General features: G+C 38.2%; 1 protein-coding gene across 1 annotated transcript in view; it reads right to left on the reverse strand.

Moving 5' to 3' along the window:
- The window catches only part of GRM8 (glutamate metabotropic receptor 8), a 938,300-nt gene extending 925,121 nt beyond the window's left edge, over nt 1–13,179 (reverse strand). Inside the window, exons 1-3 of the mRNA XM_054495924.1 lie at nt 13,084–13,179; nt 12,539–12,683; nt 5,339–5,405 (exon numbers count right to left, since the gene is read on the reverse strand). The gene's annotated coding sequence lies outside the window, so the exon portion shown is untranslated. The remainder of the gene's footprint in view (nt 1–5,338; nt 5,406–12,538; nt 12,684–13,083) is intronic.
- Between the last annotated feature and the right edge of the window lie 5,366 nt (nt 13,180–18,545).

Below are 18,545 nucleotides of genomic sequence, written 5' to 3' on the forward strand. Positions count from 1 at the left end.
AGTTCTTTTCTCCTTTCTTAGGAAGAATTGATTTTTCAGTTTAGTCCTTATGATTTGCAGAACAAAGAATATGAAGATTGTTGCCTTTAGAAGATGAAAGATCATGAAAAGAATGTGGAATTAAAATGGATCCTTATTTTTAATATGATATCCTTCCTGAAAAATCAATATGGTTTTTTAAAAAGCACACTCCCTAAAGTTACTGAAAATACATCTAGGCAATTCTAAATCAGAGAGAAAATATTTAAGTTCACTTTATTTAAATGGAAAAAGAATAACAATAAAGGTCTCTCCAAGAGAGAGAAAGAAACATGAAACCCTTGAAGGACTTCTACAGCTAAATATATTCACAATAGCCTTTCCAGGTTATTCTCATGGTAGGAGTAGCCGTAGCAGAAGCAGCAGCAATAGTAGTAACAGTGGTAGCAGCTAGCATTGGGAGCATACCCACTGTGTACCAAAGCCTGTGCTGAGGTTTTTACATGCTTTGTAAATAAGCACAAATACTACATTGTTAGTATTATTCCTATTTTGCAGATAAAAGCTGGATTTTCAAAAAATATGAATAACTTTGCTAAGACCAATAATTAAAAAGCAATAAAACAGGATTTGAATCCAGAACTGATCTAAACTCCTGGCCTCAGATTTTTAAAACTAAAACAGTCCTTACACAGTCTCTAGTCCAATCTCTCATTTTCCAGATTTAGGGGCTAAGGCCTAGAGTGCAAATGATTCATCCAGGGTTGTATGACTAGAGTTAGTGGAAGAGCAGGGCAAGAAAACAGTCTCCTGGCTTCTAAGTCAGTGTCCTTGACACTATAGAAGGTTAATATAACAGCCCTTATCTCTTGTGGGATAAATGCTCCAATTCCTAGAGTTAAAAAAAAAAATTGAACAATGAGAACACATGGACACAGGAAGGGGAACATCACACTTCGGGGACTGTTGTGGGTTGGGGGGAGGGGGGAGGGATAGCATTGGGAGATATACCTAATGCTAGATGACGAGTTGGTGGGTGCAGCGCACCAGCATGGCACATGTATACATATGTAACTTACCTGCACATTGGGCACATGTACCATAAAACCTAAAGTATAATAATAATAATAATAATAATAATAATAATAAAAAAGAAAGAAAATTTCAAACTATATACTCCCAAAAAAATCTTTCCAAAAATGAAAAAAAAAAAAAAAAACACCCAGCACCATCAAGCACACACATATACACCCATGAAGAAGCGGCATTGGATAGATCAAGCCACCAGGTGAGTACCTCGTTCTTCCCTCCACGTGCCATCTTAGGTGGTGTCTATGGATTGTGGAGGCAGAACCATCCCAGGCAGGCTGGGAGAATTCAGAAGACTTGAGGAAACACAGGTGAGATTAGGTGAGGACAGGAATTTGAGTGGCCTAAGAAACTGTCATCAATAACAGCTGAGAAGCAGAGAGGCCAAGACAGAACGTTCGAGTTCTGCCTAATGTGTAGGAAGTAACTAGAAATCAAACCCCAAAAACAAATGGAAATAGAATAGAACTGTCTGAGAAGAAGGAAAACTAAGGAGGAGCAGGCCTAACTGGGAGTTGCATGCCCTGACCTCTCAACTTTAGGAAGAGGAACACACCACTAGACAAGTGCAGATATGCCATATTTCCCCATCTTTTTACTATAGAAGTTTTCAAATATACAGAAAAATGGGAAGAATTGTACTATGCACACCTGAATTCTCCCACCTAAATCTGGCAGTTAATATTTTACTACATGTGCTTTATAATATATTTATCCATCTATCTATCCCGCTAATCATCCTTTTTTGATCTTTTACATTTTACTACATTTACACCTTACACTTTACTATAATTTCTTTATAACATATTTACCATCCACCTATTCATCCTTCTATTCAACTTATTTTTGATGCATTGCAAAGTAGGTTGCAGACATTAGTACCTGTCGCTCCTGAACACATCAGCATGCACATCACCAGCTAAAGTTCAATATTTGTCTATAATTCTTTCCTCTTTTTGAGATTAAATTTACATACAGTGAAATGCACACATTTTAAGTCATTCATTATGTTTTGACAAATGCACTCACCTGTCTAATCCAAACTTCTATCAAAGTTTAGAACATTATAATAATTCTAGAAAGTTCCCTCAGTTCCCTCTCCAGTCAATCCCTATCTCCCACACCAGATATAACCACTGTTCTCATTCTTTTTTTTACCATAGATCAATTTTGCCCATTCTAAAACTGTTGAAATAAAATCACACATTATATACTTTTTGTGTAAAGCTTCCTTTACTCAGCATGGTGTTTTGAGATTGATCCATGTATTTTGGAGTGCCCAAGGTCCATTCTTTTTATTGCTGAGTAGTATTCCATTGTATGGATACACCACAGTTGGTCCATTCTGCTGTTGAAGAACACCTCAGATGTTGCCAGTATCCAGCCAGCTATTAGAAATAAAGCTGATATGAAAATACTTGTACAAGTCTTTGAGTGGACATATGCATTTATTTCCCTCCGATAAATACTTAGTGATACAATTTTTTTCTTTTCTTTTCTTTTTTTTTTTTTTTTTGAGATGGAGTCTCGCTCTGTCACCCAGGGTGGAGTACAGTGGCATGATCTTGGCTCACTGCAACCTCCACCTCCAGGATTCAAGCAATTCTCCTGCCTCAGCCTCCCAAATAGCTGGGACTACAGGCATGCACCACCATGCCCAGCTAATTTTTGTATTTTTAGTAGAGATGGGGTTTTGCCATGTTGGCCAGGCTGGTCTTGAACTCCTGATCTCCCAAAGTGCTGGGATTACAGTTGTGAGCCTGGTCACAATTTCTGAGTCATCAGATAGATGCATATTTAATTTTATAAGAAACTTCCAGAATTTTTTCCAAAGTAATTTTGCCACTTTTCACTCCCAGCAACAATGAATATAGGAGAATCTAGTTGCTCCATATGCTCGCCAACATTTGGTGTTGCCAGTTTTTATAATTTTAGCCAGTCTGGTGGCTAAAATTCATTCATATAACTTTTCATCTATTTTCGTCTCCCATAATTTAGAGAGGGAAAACTGATTCCTTCTATATTTAACAATCATTACAACATTCATTGGACACTTATAATGTGCCAGATACTGTGCTAAACACACACCCCCATTATATGGGAGCTACTTTATTATTATCCTTTCACAGAGGAAGCTACTGAGACTTAGATAATAACTTCAGGAAAGCCACTTGTCAGGTACCACAGTGGTACCACCTGTCCCTGCCTGACTCCTCCAAAGCCCGTGGTCTTAGTCTGTCTGCTATACTCTTTTCTAAAGCTGGTGCTAAGACAGAAAATAATTCACATCTAGAGCTACTGCCTCTTCTTTCTTCTACATAACTAAAGTCTCTTCCGATGTGACACACATGTCCTCTTTGGTTAGTATGTGGAATAATGGGAGCACATTCCAAGCATAATAGGAATCCATACAGCCAGCGATAACACACCTGAGTTGAGGGAAAAAAATTAAACTATGAGTTTAGTCAAAGTGGCAATGCTAATAAAACCTAGCTGTTCTTTGCAAACTTCCTGAGTGCCCATGTAAAAAGCATCCAATTGCAGGGTGCGCTGTGCCACTCATTCTGCTAGCAAGTCAATAACCTCTTACTGAGCTCCTCCAGGATGATGGTGCTGTGCTAGACATAGTATTCCAGAACAAGTTATGGAATCTAAGGTGCCACTCATTTATGTACTGCTAAGAAGTAAATAACACTGCTTTCTTGTCTTTTGGAATTTTTATTTTATACTTACTAAAACAATTGCTTTTATACTTAGAGACAAGCATCCAGTAATCTGTGCTAAACTGATCCTGATCCTGTCTAGCACCTTTGCATTGACATTATAATTTGAAGACACGTCAGAGAACACCTAGGTTTTACAAGCATTGCTACTTTGACTAAACTCATGGTTTAATTTTCTTCCTCAATGAAGTCACATGTCACTTGAAGTTAAGGAGTGTCTAGTCAAAGGTAAGCAGGAAGTCTGCAATAAATTCATGTTTGATGCCTTAACGATAGTTATACCAGGCATGGATTGATCCCACCTGCTTCTCTCTTTGCTTTAAAATTCTATTACCTATTCTGAGAGATGTGACAAGTTCTTCTGTTTTCAGAGTTTTTAATTGGGCTGCAACAGGCCGTCCTTTTGCCTATATCTCAGGAATGAAACATACCACACCTTCCTTTGCTTGTAGAGACTTCCTTTCTTAGGTAACTTAAAACACTTGGTTTTGAAATAAAGTACAGAATTGAAGCTGTTCTTCCAACAATGAATATCCAATTCACCAGTATCAAATGTATGTCCTATTGCTCTGTTTCTGTGCCTTTCCTTGTACATAGTAACTTTTCAGTGCTGAACCATAGTGTATCGTTTCCGAAGACTTTTTTCTCAATCAATGAATTTGTTGTCTTTACCAAAAAAATCTTCAAGGAGACTTGGGATTGTATTGGCCAGTTTAGGCCTATACCTGAACTCTGAGGAAACTGGCTACCTTCTGAACAACCTGACCTTTCTTCCAGACAAGGCAGAATTTAGGACAAGTCTACCTCCTTTTTAAGCTTTAAGTATCTTGTTAGAGACTGGATTCTCTCTTGTAGTAGCACTGAGACAAAAGAATCACCACTGCCACCAATGTCAGGAATCTTAAATGTAAAAATAAAAAACAACCCATCTAAAAATGGAAAACTATGGTAAGGTACAGCCCTGATTTCAGAGGTATTAATACCAGGGCCTATCTCCTCTGAGTACTCTCAAAGGATCCAGCTGTCATTTCAGGAATCATTTTTACACACAAGTGAAAATTATCTTTAAAATTTTCTCTTTCTGTTATACAACTAAAATGAGAATACATTTAATACAGGTGGAGCTTAAATATGAATACCAATGTGCATTGCTAGAAAAAACAGTGGGCCATAATTAGGGTTATGCTTATTCTTCTAACAAGAAGGAGGACTTTTTTTAACTTAAAGGACTATGTAAAATGTGGTTTCTGGTGGTAGCCTAGAAAAGTACTGATGACTTGCATTTCCACAATACAAAAATGTGAAACTCAAATCTATGAGTAGACATTTAAATACATCATAAAATTACTTCAAGTTTCTAAGTAATTAAGGGGGAAAAAGCCTTACCTAAAACAAATTTAAAAATTAGTGTTGAAATCACTGATCATTAGAGAAATGCAAATCAAAACCACAATGAGATACCATCTCACACCAGTCAGAATGGCTATTACTAAAAATTCAAAAAAATAGCAGATGCTGGCAAGGTTGTGGAGAAAAGGAACACTTACATATTGTTGGTGGGAGTGTATATAAGTTCAACCATTGTGGAAGACAGTGGGGCGATTCCTCAAGGACCTAAAGACAGAAATACCATTCAACCAGCAATCCAATTACTGGGTACATACCCAAAGGAATATAAATTGTTATATTATAAAGATACATGCATGTGTATGTTCATTGTAGCACTACTCACAACAGCAAAGACATGGAGTCAACCTAAATGCCCATCAATAATGGACTGGATAAAGAAAATGTGGTATATATGCACCGTGGAACACTATGCAGCCTTAAAAAAGAACAAGATCATGTCCTTTGCAAGGGAATGGATGGAATTTGAGGCCATTATTTTTAGCAAACTAACTGAGGAACAGAAAACCTAATACTGCATGTTCTCACTTATAAGTGGGAGCTAAATGATGAGAACACATAGAAACATAGAAGGGAACAACACACAGTGGAGCCTATCAGAGGGTGGAGGGTGGGAAGAAGGAGAGGATCAGGAAAAATAACTAATAGGTACTAGGCTTAGTACCTGGGTGATGAAATAAGCTGTACAATAAACTCCCATGATACAAGTTTACCTATGTAACAAATCTGCACATGTACCCTTGAACTTAAAATGAAAGTTTTTTAAAAAAAGATTAGTGTTGAAAACAAAGTATAAACAGTACCTTAACTCGTAGATTCAAGGTTTCCTTTTCCTTTTCCCAGCTGTGAAGGCTAAAGCCTTCTTTCAGGCTTTGATCACATACATAAAACAGTTAAACTTTCTATACCTCATTGTGTTTTAAGAGTGTTTCACTTTTATTAACTTATGTTTTCCAGGAGCACTGAGTTAAATGAGTCCCATGTATTCCACTTTATTCAAAACCTAGAAGTCAGCATCAAAAGATAGAATAGTGTCTGTGACCAAAAACGATTAGATGTCAGATCCATGTTCCAAAGCCCTGCTTATCCTATTAAGTCACACTCTCTTTCAATTTGTACTTCAATTCTCTGTATTCATTTCTATTAACTCATTCAATCAAAATGATCTGAGTTCTTTGGATGGGGACTCCAGAACGATGACAGCTCAAAAGCAAATCATTTCTCTTCTTTTTTGTTCCTTTGTCATCTTTTTCAACTTACATGAGAATGCAGAGGTCTAAAAGAAAAAAAATAAATAAAGAGTAACATTTTTTAAAAATATGATTATCCTAAAGCATTTGCTTCAGCCAGAAAATCAGTCCTTTCAAAATGGATTTTCTCAAGTAACATAACTCTGGTTCCTCATTTGGTTCCTTTGATTTTCTGTGTATGACATGGTGCTGATGTGGGCAACTACTAGAAACGGTTATATGCAAGAGGATGATCATTCTATTATGTGGAGATATTTCCTGCGCAATTAATCTAGAGAAATAACTTCTGACATTCTATTGAATTTAATATGCTATTTTACATTTTAACGAGTCAGCAAATAGCTACATTATGAAGTATGAATAGGAACATTTCTGAGAGCTGTGAACTTCTAAGTCTTGCCCTCATTGTTCTTTCTTTCTGAACCTCAGCCTACCCTTATTAAATACAGAACTTCTACTGACTTTAAAGAAATGGAATCTCCATTATAATAGCTGAAGTGCTTTCAGGAGATTAGCATTAGGCCATTGTATTTGATGTATTATGCACAATGATAAAGCATCATATATTATGGAGTAGTGAGAGTCAGTTGAGTAAAACAATAGCAAACTGTATTTTCCTTTAAGTGTTGCTTTATCCTAAAAAAACTTGGGTTTGCATATATTATTTTCAGATTTCTCCTAACAAAAACCTACAAAGAGGGATAAATGACATTATTAGAATGAAATCTAATTTCTACAAAGCACTTTACAATATTTGGATTTTAAAAGTGTCAGAGAAAATAATTAAAACCATCAAAGAAGTGGAATTGCTAACTGCATATCCCTTTTACTTAGAAACAATTAATGATGTTAAAGAATGACATAGAATATCCCATGCTCATAGATTAGAAGAATTAACATTGTTAAAATATCCATACTACCCAAAGTGATCTACAGATTCAATGCAATCCCTATCAAAATACCAATGACATCCTTCACAGAAATAGAGAAAAACAGTCCTAAAATTCATATGAAACCACAAAAGACCCTGAAAAGCCAAAGCAATCCTGAGCAACAAGAATAAAGCTGAAGGTATCACACTACCTGACTTCAAAATATACTACAAAGCCATAGTAAACAAAAAACCATGATACTGGCATAAAAACAGACACATAGTCCAATGGAACAGAAAGACAACCCAAAAATAAATCCACACATTTACAGCCAACTCATTTTTCACAAAAGTGGCAAGAACACATGCTGAAGAAAGGACAGTCTCTTTAATAAATGGTGTTGGCAAAACATAATAACCATATGCAGAAGAATGAAGCTAGGCCCTTATCTCTCACTGCACAAAAAAAATCAAATCAAAATGGATTAAAGACTTAAATCTAAAATCTGAAACTAAGAAACTACTGGAAAGTATAAGGGAAATGCTTCAGGAAACTGATCAGGACAAAGACTTTTTGTTAATATCTTAAAGGCACAGGCAACAAAAGCTAAAATAGACAAATGGGATTGTATCAATCTAAAAAACTTCTACACGACAGAGGAAACAATCAACAAAATGAAGACACAACCTACAGAGAGAAAATATTTCATCAGACAAGAGACTAATAGCCAGAATATATAACAAACAATAACAACTCACTAAAAAACAAATAATCTGATTTAAAAATGGGCAAAAGGCAGAAGTTCCAGACCAGCCTGGCCTACATGGCAAAATCCCATCTCTACTAAAAATATAAAAAAGTTAGCCAGGCGTGGTGGTGCATGCCTGTAATCCCAGCTATTGAAGAGGCTGAGGCATGAGAATTCCTTGAACTCGGGAGGTGGAGGTTGCAGTGAGCCAAGATCATGCCACTGCACTATAGCCTGGTGACAGAATGAGACTCTGTCTCAAAAAAATTAATTAATTTAATTTAAACGGGCAAAAGGTCTGAATAAACATTTCTTAAAAGAAGACATACAAATAGCCAACAGATATATGAAAAAGTGCTCAACACCACTAATCACCAGAGAAATGCAAATTAAAACCACAATGAAATATCATCTCACTCAAGTTAAAATGGCTTATCAAAAAGACAAAAAATAACAGATGCTTGTGAAGATGCAGAGAAAAAGGAAGGCTCACACACTGTTGGTGGGAATGTAAATTAGTACAGTCGCTATAGAAAAGAGTATGGAAGTTTCTCAAAAGACTAAAAATAGAACCGCCATATCATCCAGCAGTCTCACTGCTGAGTATATATCCAAAAGAAAGGAAGTCAAATATTGAAGAGATATCTGCAGTCTCATGTTTATCACAGCACTATTTGCAATAGCCAAGACAGAGAATCAATCTAAGTGTCCAACAACAGATGAATGGATAGAGAAAACGTGCTATATACACACAATGGAATATTATTTGGCCATAAAAAGAACGAAATCCTGTCATTTGCAGCAATATGGATGGAACTAGAGGTTATTATGTTAAGTTAAATAATCCAAGGACAGAAAGACAAATATTGCATGTTCTCACTCATAAGTGGGAGCTAAAAAAGTAGATCTCATGGAAAGAGAGAGTTGACTGGTGGTTACCAGAGGCTGGGGAAGGAATAGGGGGTGGGGGAATGAAGTGAGGTTGGTTAACTGGTACAAAAATACAATTAGAAGGAGTAATGTCTAGTATTTGATAATACAGTAAGGTGACCATAGTTAATAATAACATATTGTATAGTTCAAACTAGCTAGAAGAGAAAAACTAAAATCCTCCCCACAAAAAGAAAAGATAAATGCTTGAGGTGATTGATATTCCAATTACCCTGATTTGATCATCACTTTTATGCATATATGCAAATATCACATGTGTCCCCAAAATATGCACAGGTATTCTGTATCAATAAAAAAAGACGTAGAAGTAAAACTGCAGATTTAAGGCTTGTAGTTTTGGAAAGCTTTTTCATTTAGTTCAACATTGGTAAACTGCTCATTAAGGACTGGCAGTTAAGCTTGAGGCTTTATTTCTTTTTCCACAAAAAGCTATGAAGCTGCTTAAGAGAGAGTTATGCCAAAGTTCCAAGCACCATGCAGTTTAAAAATGAAACTGAAATCTGACCTATGACAAGTCAAAGTAGAGGGACTTTAAAGGACCACTCAGATTAGTTATTATGCGTTACTTCAAATTTGAGGCTATAGTGAACTTTGGTCATAGTCTTGCTTCTATTAGTTTCCCACTACTGCTACAACAAATTACCACAATTTTAGTGGGTTTATTATCTATATTTTTTTGAGACCAGGTCTTGCTCTGTCACCCAGGCTAGAGTCACATTTTTGTCACCTTAAAGTTCTGGAGGTCAAAGCACTTTGGGAGGCCGAGGCAGGTGGATCACCTGAGGTCAGGAGTTCAAGACCAGCTTGGCCAAACATGATGAAACCCTGTCTCTACTAAAAATACAAAAATTAGCCAGGCATGGTGGCACACGCCTATAATCCCAACTACTTGGGAGGCTGAGGCGGGAGAATTGCTTGAACCTGGGAGGCAGAGGTTGCCGTGAGCCAAGATCACACCACTGCACTCCAGTCTGGGCAACAGAGCAAGACTGTCTCAAAAAAAAGAGTTGTGGAGATCAGAAGTCTCCGTTCATCCGTAGATAAGATCAAGGCTTCAGCAGGGCTGAGCTCCTTCTGGGAGCTCTAGAGGAGAATCACCTCCCTTCCCTTGCCCAGCTTCTGAGGCTGCTGGCATTCCTTGGTGTCTCCCTCCAGCCTCTGCTTCTGTTATCCACATCTTCTTCTCTGATTCTCCTGGATCCTCTTTTACTTAGAGGACCTTTATAATTACATTTGGGACCACCTGGATAATCTGAGATCATCTCCCTGTTTTAAGATCCTTAATCATGTCCCTATTGCAGAGTCTTTTTTGCAATGTAAAGCAACATGTGTTCATTGGTTCTGGGGATTAGACATGGACATCTTTGCAGGGAACAATTGTTCTGTCCAACCACTCCTGAGGAGCACCCACTGGCTAGCAGCTGGGCAGTGAGCCATGGGAGGAGGTCTCATTGGGCAACCTGTGCTCCAGGGCCACATCAGGGCAAAAGATGCCTTAGTGTTTTCCATGGACCAGAAGTGGACAATGAGAGAGAGAGAGAGAGCGATTCAGTCACTGTGACAGCAGACAAGCCTCAGAGAAGAAAAGCCAAATATTCACCGTCTCCCGGGCAGTGACCCATGGGAGGATGTCTCATTGGGCAACCTGTGCTCCAGGGCCACATCAGGGCAAAAGATGCCGTAGTGTTTTCCATGGACCAGAAGTGGACAATGAGAGAGAGAGAGAGAGATTCAGTCACTGTGAGAGCAGACAAGCCTCAGAGAAGAAAAGCCAAATATTCACCGTCTCCCAGGCATTAGGAAACAAGGGAAGGAGCAATGAGTTAGATCTGTGCTCTTCACGTGGGGCGCAAGAATCAGGGCTGGTCCACTGACTGTTACTTGACTGTTACTGGTCTATGGTGGGAATAGTACAGAAATTGAAAGTAAGCTTTGCTTTGTTGTTGTTGTTGAGACAGGGTCTCACTCTGTCGTCCAGGCTGTAGTGCAGTGGTGTGATCTCAGCCCACTGCAACCTCCACCTCCAGGGATCAAGTGATCCTCCTACCTCAGCCTCCTGAGTAGCTGGGACCACAGTCACAGGCCACCACAGCTGGCTAATTTTTGTATTTTTAGTAAAGACAGCGTTTTGCCATGTTGGCCAGGCTAGTCTCAAATTTCTGAGCTCAAGTGATCTGTCCGCCTCGGCCTCCCAAAGTGCTGGAATTACAGGCATGAGCCAGTGCGCCCAGCCCTCGAAAGTAAGCTTTCAGAAAATTTTATAGCAGTTTGACAGTAATTTTATGTCTATTCAATGTGATGATTTAAAATGTGGGCTTCTATTTTGTACGACTTTTTTTCATTTTATCTTCGCAGTAATTCATTTTTACTGTGTGTTTTCGAAAGTATCAATCCATGGCAGAATGGGAATTAAAACAAAACAAAAACAAAATCCCTTAGTTCTTTACCACAGATGGTTTTTCAAGAAGCCCCAAGCTAGGAGAGAGTGTATTATTCACAAAAGGGAACTCTAGGTAATAAAGTTCCCCCAAAATATCCAAGAGGATAGTATCAGCTTTAAATACCTGCCAGGCACAGGGTTCCGTGCCAACTCACTATGCTATCCATCTATGAAGAACTTTCCTGGTGCCCTTTCCCCTACTCCCGCCCCATGCTCCAACCCCAGAGGCTTGGCAAGCTGGGGAGGAGCTGGGTCACTGGGCATAGAAAGGGAGAAAAAAGCCTGCCACTCCCGCTTCCTCCAGCGCAGCCTTCCCCATGCCAGGGGAAGGGAGAGGCTCCGCTTTAAATCAAGTTTATTATTATTATAGGAGACTAGACATGCTAATTACTGAATTGAGAATGGACTCTGCAGTTTCAAGACTTTTTTTCATTGTGTAATAGTGACCAGAAAATTCATGAGGCCTGTCCAAGTTTTCAGCCAATAACAGGTCAAGAACAAACCCCACAGAATCATTTTAAAGGAACAGTTGAAAACTGGAATGGAAGTTACTTTCTGGTTTTGTCCCACAAGTTATGATTGTTTAACCTAATAATTACATTACTCAGATATAGCGCAAGTCTTCATGTAGAGCCACTCAAAGTATGATTTAGGGCAGGGTTTCTCAACCTCAGCACTATTGCCATATTGGGCTAGACAATTCTTTGCTGTGAGGGAGCTGTCCCATGCATTGCAAGGACAATGACCTCTAGAACATCCACTCCAAGTTTATGGCAGCCAGAAGTGCCTTCAGACTGCCAAATGTCCACTGGGGGACTAAATTGCCCCTAGTTGAGAAGCACTGATTTAAGGGAAGCAGTGTCTCTTCTTCCTGCCCTTCCCGCACCCAGTAATTACCTCCCTATCAAGCCCCAAAGCATCTGAAATTCCATCATTCAACACACTCTTTGCCCATTCCAGAAATACTGTTTTTAATTCAACATCCTCTGAGAAATGACATTGAGCTGTTAGCATTGATAAGTTAGTGTGAATGGGACCATCAGATTTCTCTCTTACTGTCTGGCCCATTATTAACTTACCGGTTTTATGAAGCCAAGCTGAGTGAGGCACAAAGATCTGGGGAAGCCTGTTGGTTTCTTCCATTGGTGAGACATCTCTTGAGACCATCTTCTTCCCAATGGCGCCCCCGCACCAGTTCTCTCATTCAGGGACTCCACCTCTCACCTATATAATGGCAATTTTTACCATGTCCCCCTGCACCAGTTTCAGATCCCTCAAACTCATCCTCCACATTTTTCTAGGATTGATCTTTCTCATAGTCTTTAAAGACTTGCCATCACCCATACAAAAACATCCGTGCTCTTTAGCAAGACATTCACCCCAGCCTCCGTCCATACTGCATTTTTCTATCCCCTAAGATTTTGTTGTTGCTTTTCCCTTTCCCTTTCCCTTTCTCTTTCCTTCACCACCCATTTGTGTCCTAGAAAACTCCCACTCAACTTCCAGGCTCAACTTAAGCACTCAAGTTCTCGAAAATCCTTCTCTGAGTCACTCAGCAATATTTAAGTGCTCCTTTTTCCATGCTCTCAGATAACAGTGAGTAGATCTTTAGTGCAGCACTTACGTCTGTGAATTATTTTCTCATTAGAATTTTGTCTCCCACTAAACCATGAACTCATTCATTGAAGGTAAAAATCGTGGTCTGATTATTTTCCTGGAGAAGTTCATGATGCAGTTTATAGAGCACTATGATGTAATAGAGCATCATTGTGTCATTCCCCTTCATCTCATCCATCCACTCTCTGTCTTGCTTTCAACTCTCAAACCTAGCAGGCCTCCATTTTAGTTCTAATTCATCCTGCTCTCTCCCACCTCCATCCTCCCCATATGATCTTCTCTCCTATTTGCTATGCCCTTCTTCTTTTCTTACTGTTAACACTGTCTCTGAAAACTCTGCTCATTTTCCACCTCTTAGCTAAATGTCACCCCTTCTAGGAACTTTCCCTCAACTTCCAGACCAAGAGAGGTCCCTCTGTTTCACTCTTCCAAGGCATCCTGTGCTTCGTTTTGTACTATTCTGTACTTATTACAATGTGGCTACTGTGACTCTCATACCATTACACTTGGGTTTAACAGATGTGCTATTACTTTAATTTTCTAGATAAAATTCAATCTGATTTCTGAGCTTCTCACTCGCCAGTGTAGGAAAAAAATCAAAATCAGTCATGTTTTGGCAGGCCTTCAAGAGCACAGAATTCTGGAGGCTTCTGTAGTGCCTAGGACTTGGGATAAGAGTCTCTAGTCTTCAGTCCACCGTGGTCAGAGGTCCCTGCTGAAGTACTCATTATTCAGTGTATGGTCTATTCAAAGACTGAAGGCTTTGGTGCTTCATGCCAAGCTTTAGGGCTCCATCAGGCTGAGTGTTGTGACTGACACCCAGGGTTCTCCCTCAAGTTGCACCCTGTAGCCACTTTCCCTTGAGGCCCCAAGACTTCCCAGTGCCATTGTGATTGCAACTTTTGCTTGTAGCCCCCAAGCACCAATCTCACCCCTAATATTTGCAGAGTACAATGGAAGCTTATATACTATATGGCAAAATATTTTCTTCTTTTTCTTTTCTTTCCCTCCCTCCCTTCCTTCCTTCCCTTTTTCTTTCTGGCAGGGTCCGCATCGTGGCTCACTGCAGCTTCCACCTCCTGGGTACAAGAGATCCTCCTGCCTCAGCCACTTCAGTAGCAGGGACTACAGGCATGAGCCACTGCACCCAGCCCCAAATATTTTCAAAGTTGCAAACCAAGCCAATGAATTGTTAAATAAAATGTGTTCTATTGCTGTATGCTGACAAATATACCTACATAATTTCCTAGAAGGCTACATTCAAATTAAGAATTTTTAGATTTCTTGGACTCCGGTGCTGGAACATGGTGGCCTGGTAAGTATAGATCCCTATCCCACACCCCCACTGCATCTTGCCAAAGGGCCTCGCATGCCTGTGTGTGGTTCTTCGGCCTGCAGAACGAGGCTGTGTCCACACCCCTGCAAATAGCCATCCTTTGGCCTCTTTTTGGTCCTGGGGTGCTCAACTGGTGGCACAATAGGATGGACCTGAAGGTAGGGCTGTTTGGATTGAGAGTTCTGGGCCCCAGGAGCCCAGAATGTAGCCTAAAGAAGAAGGCTTAGGTTCCAGGTGGACATATTCCCTTGGCTGCATAGATGCTTTACCCTGGCAAAGCAGGAGTACCCAAAGGAGGGCCAGGGCAGAGCCCTGTAAAGTATGAGTCCAAAGCAGGGCCTGTCTTGCCTGAGTCTGACTGCAATCCTGAGATCACATCCTACAGCACTGCTGGAACCAACAAATCAGTAAGCAACAAGAGGCATCAGAAAGTAAACTTTCTCTGGCCAGGCGCAGTGGCTCACACCTGTAATCCCAGCAATTTGGGAGGTCGAGGCAGGTGGATCACCTGAGGTCAGGAGTTAAATACCAGCCTGGCCAACATGGTGAAACTCTGTCTCTACTAAAAATACAAAATTTAGGTGGTGCGTGATTGTAATCCCAGCTACTCGGGAGGCTGAGGTGGGAGAATCACTTGAATCTGAGAGGCAGAAGTTGCAGTGAGCTGAGACCACGCCATTGCACTTCAGCCTGGGTGACAAGAGCGAAACTCCATCTCAAAAAAAAAGAAAGTAAACTTTCTCCATATGATAAATCAATTGAGAGTTGACTATTAATGCTAATTTAATTGACACTGATACATGGAAACAAAGCTAAAGGCCCACGAGTATGTTGCTAAGCCAATAAATAAACTCACTGTTTCCAAAGTTGTATAAAAATTATTAACAGGTCTTATTAGAAGAAAGTATTCAATAACAAAATGTTTGAAAGAAGTACATATTTTGAAGCAAACATTTTTTCTTTAATGCAGAACTTCTAGGAGCCTCTTTTTTTTTTTTTTTTTTTGACAGCGTCTCACTCTGTCGCCTAGGCTGGAGTGTGGAGTGCAATGGCGCAATCTCGGCTCACTTCAACCTCCGTCTCCCAGATTCAAGCGATTCTCCTGCCTCAGCCTCCCAAGTAGCTGGGACTACAGATGCGTGCCACCATGCCTGGCTTTTTTTTTTTTTTTTTTTTTTTTTTTTTATTTTATTTTTAGTAGAGACAAGGTTTCACCATGTTGGCCAGGCTGGTCTCAAACTCCTGACCCAAGTGATCCGCCTGCCTCAGCCTCCCAAAGTGCTGGGATTACAGGTGTGAGCTACCGCACACGTCCAGGAGCCTTTAATATAAGAATGTGGCCTGTGAATCCCCAAATAGACAAGCAAAGTAAGTTATATTTCCCAGATTTGTATGATATGTGTGTGTGTGCGTGCATGTGTGTATGTCTGTGTGTGTGCGTGTGTATTCACACATGCCTGCACATGTATGCATAATATATCTCTTGGCATTAGAATTCTGAAAATGCTATCAATCCAAAAAAAAAAATCACTATATCAGAGTTCTTGAGTACACAGGATAGAAACTACTTATGGCCAGTTAAAAAAAAGGAATTAAGTGGAAGGATATCATGGAGCCTTCAAGGCTCCAGTTTGAAAAGCAAGCAGCTTGGACAGTAGAAACCACAGCAGGAAGAGCCCTGCCCTAGAGCTACAGTTACTGAGATCAATGAGTTCCCAATCATCTCCATTTCCAACATCATAGGGAGATGCTCACAAATAATAAGTGAAAAAAAAAATAAGCAAAAAGAATATGAGCCCAATTCAACAAAAAGAAAGAGAGAAAGATTTACAGGAACAATCTTAGTAGGAAATACAACAGAATGTTAGCTGTGCTTTTCTCTGGGTAATGAAGTTACAGGGTATTTTTATTTTATTTATGTACATAAATTACATCCGTAATTATAAAAAACAAATATTTTTCAAACTACTTTTGCCAAGTCTAAAAGAAAAATTGTTCTAATGCCAGCATTTTGAGACAAAGTCCATTTTCACAATATTCAAATCCTTCCTGATTTCATAAACTTTGATGAGTTGCCCTAGTTATCAGATGACCTTTTAAGTTTTATCATACTTGAGGATTTCTGGTCCAATAAACATTTTTAAAGTTCTTTCTTAACTTTTATATGGATAAATAGGACTTTATAAAATCAGAATTCCTGTAAATTATTGACATTAGTGGTACACCAAGTCCCTGCTGTCAATAATTAGTATAGCTGCCACTAGCTGATGCTATTGGTAGAATCTTGTAACAAGGAACTCTCCACGGTGCTTGTATACAACTTCAGATGAGACCACTTCACAGATAATTTCACTTTTTCCAAACAAAATCAGCTCTTTATTAAAGTAGCAACATAAATATTAATAAGTTTATTCTTTATTAAAAAGAAAGTAGGATTAACAATAACAACCTCACAACACTATCCTGAATAATACATCAAAAATAAAATAAAAACAGTAATATAATCCATTATTTTTAAATAGCAACAATTAAGAGACTACATACCAAAACTTTAGAGATGCAGTCAAAGCTGTGCCCAAAGGCAAAGTTATAGTCTTATGTGTCCTATTATTAAATAAAAAAATGAAAATAAATGAACTAAGCCATCAATTAGTACAAAACTTTCATAAAACAACAAAATAAACATAAAAATAAGGAAAGAATTAAAGATGAAAAGTTATATTAATATTATATCAAATAGAAAAAATAGAACTGATGAAATACTCAAGTGTTGGTTCCTTAAAAAGACTGGCAAGTCTAATAAAAGAAAGGAAAAAAGTAACTAAAAAGACCAGAAATGAGAAAGAAGCGATAACCAGAGATAGAGAGAAAAATATTTTTAATTATAATTATATATAGACAACAAATTTTAAAATTCTATGAAAATGCATGTTTTTCTTTAAAAATATGATTTTTTAAATTGATACTCAAGAAGTGACAGTTAAAACCATAGAAAAAGGTTTTTTAAGTTTTCAGAGAATTGTCTTCTAGTCATCCTCCCTTAAAGAGATTGAGACGTAAACAATGTTATGGGTGAGTTTCTCCAGGCCCCAAAGAGTAGGCAATTCATATGCTATGTACCAATCTAGGTTTTTAAGCTGATAAAAGTAGAATTCAAAAATGTAAAACTACAACCCAATCTTATTCATAAATATAAATGCAATAATACAAATAAAATGTAAGAAATTGAGTTCAACATTGTTACAAGAAAAAAAGGGAAAAAACACCATTACTTAACAGGATATATCTCATGCAGAAATAATCCAGTATTGAGAAACTATTAACATAATTTATTGTGATAATAGGCCAGAGAAGTAAAATCACATGATCATTTCTAGTTGCCTAGAGTATGCTTAATATAATTGAACAACTTCTAATAAAATGCTTAGTATATTTGAACCATCAAACGACATCTTAAACCTGATAAAGACCTGTATTTCAGTCTAAGAGCTAACATTTAAAAGCTGGTAAAATTTAATGGCATACCTAACAAGTCAGGAATAAGGGCAAAGTTATTACCATCATTTATTTAACACATGAGGTATAAATATTATAAAGGAAGAGAGAAAAATCACCATTAATTATACTTAAAATGATTGGCTACTTAGAAGAGAATCAACTAGGGAGTATTAATGAAAGAGTTCAAAAAAGTTATCAAATACAAAAATCAATAGCTTGACCCCAGAAGGAGTAGCCAGTAATAAAAAATAATGGAAAAATGACCCCATTCAAATGCAACAAAGAAATGACATATCTAACAATACAATTAATAAAAATATGCAAGACATACAAAATTACTAAAGAACATTTGGAGATTGTCTTCAGTAACCTTAATACATGACAAGTTCCTGAATAAGAAATTTAATATTACAAAGTTGGTAATTCTCCCCAAATTAGTCTATACTGTTAAAGCAATTCTGAACAAAATGGCAACAGAATTTCTTTTGGAACGTGACCAAAACATAACTAAAGCTTATCTGCGAGAATACATGAAAAAATATAGCCAAAAATATTTTAAAAAGAAGAGTAACATTTACCCCCATTAACTGAGAAACTAAACACACAGTAAAGCAAATGATAAAATGGCAATAATT

Source organism: Pongo pygmaeus, chromosome 6 (genome assembly GCF_028885625.2).
Source record: "Pongo pygmaeus isolate AG05252 chromosome 6, NHGRI_mPonPyg2-v2.0_pri, whole genome shotgun sequence".
Classification (NCBI taxonomy): domain Eukaryota; kingdom Metazoa; phylum Chordata; class Mammalia; order Primates; family Hominidae; genus Pongo; species Pongo pygmaeus.